Source organism: Elephantulus edwardii, unplaced genomic scaffold (genome assembly GCF_000299155.1).
Source record: "Elephantulus edwardii isolate Elephantulus edwardi_28Jun2011 unplaced genomic scaffold, EleEdw1.0 scaffold00544, whole genome shotgun sequence".
Taxonomy (NCBI): domain Eukaryota; kingdom Metazoa; phylum Chordata; class Mammalia; order Macroscelidea; family Macroscelididae; genus Elephantulus; species Elephantulus edwardii.
In genome coordinates, this window is record NW_006400294.1 from 9295 (window position 1) to 10206 (window position 912).

Genomic DNA, 912 nt, shown 5'->3' on the forward strand with positions numbered 1-912 from the left:
TGTAGAATTGGTAACAGTTCTTCTTTAAATGTGGGGGTGAGTTGGGCGGGGAGAAAAATGCAACAATGAAAGGCTTGAAATCCAAAATCTCTGTAAATGTTCATTGTAATTAATTTTAAAAATATAATACGGGAGAGACTTGAAAATATTATACAGAGTGAACACAGTCTCAAAAGGACTAATACAGCATGAGATAATTAGTATTAAAATAGAAGCATGACTAGTAAACTATGTGTGACGGTACAAGGGTGTCTGAGGATGAATAGAGAGAAAATAATTGGGTTGCATTATTGGGCAGATGGAGGGATGAGGTGAAGGAAACGGAGAAATCTAGCAGGGACCAAGAAATGTGGTGCAATGGTGAACATAGAGCAATGGTGAGTAGTTTTACGAAATACAAAGTATGGGAATAATTGTATGAAGCATGATGTGAATGAAGGTAAATGTGAACTACAATGTGCACGAATTTTTTAATGCAAACTAATATTTAAAAAAATCACCCACTCAACCCAAAGAATAACTAAAACCAAAGCCCTTAATAGCATTCCATTCTGTCTTGTCGAGTTCCTTGCTGAACAACGTATACACCTTGATGAGATGGTGTTAATACAGGACTATGTAAATTCCTACACTCTTAACCTAATCTTCTGATTTATTTAGAAGCATTCTCCTCATCCTATTGACAACAGCTGTGACATCTCTATAACACAATCTCAGGGGGAAATTGGACATGATACTCTGCCTTATAAAAGGACACTTAGGGTCCCATTTCATTCACCTTCTGAAAGGTGTACCACTTGCTGTACCACTGCTGTAACTACAGACTTCTGAAAACTACTGATTCACTCCTGGAGGACGTGATCTCTCAAGTGACTTCTACAGCCGCTATTGTCATATTCTTTAGGTGAGGAC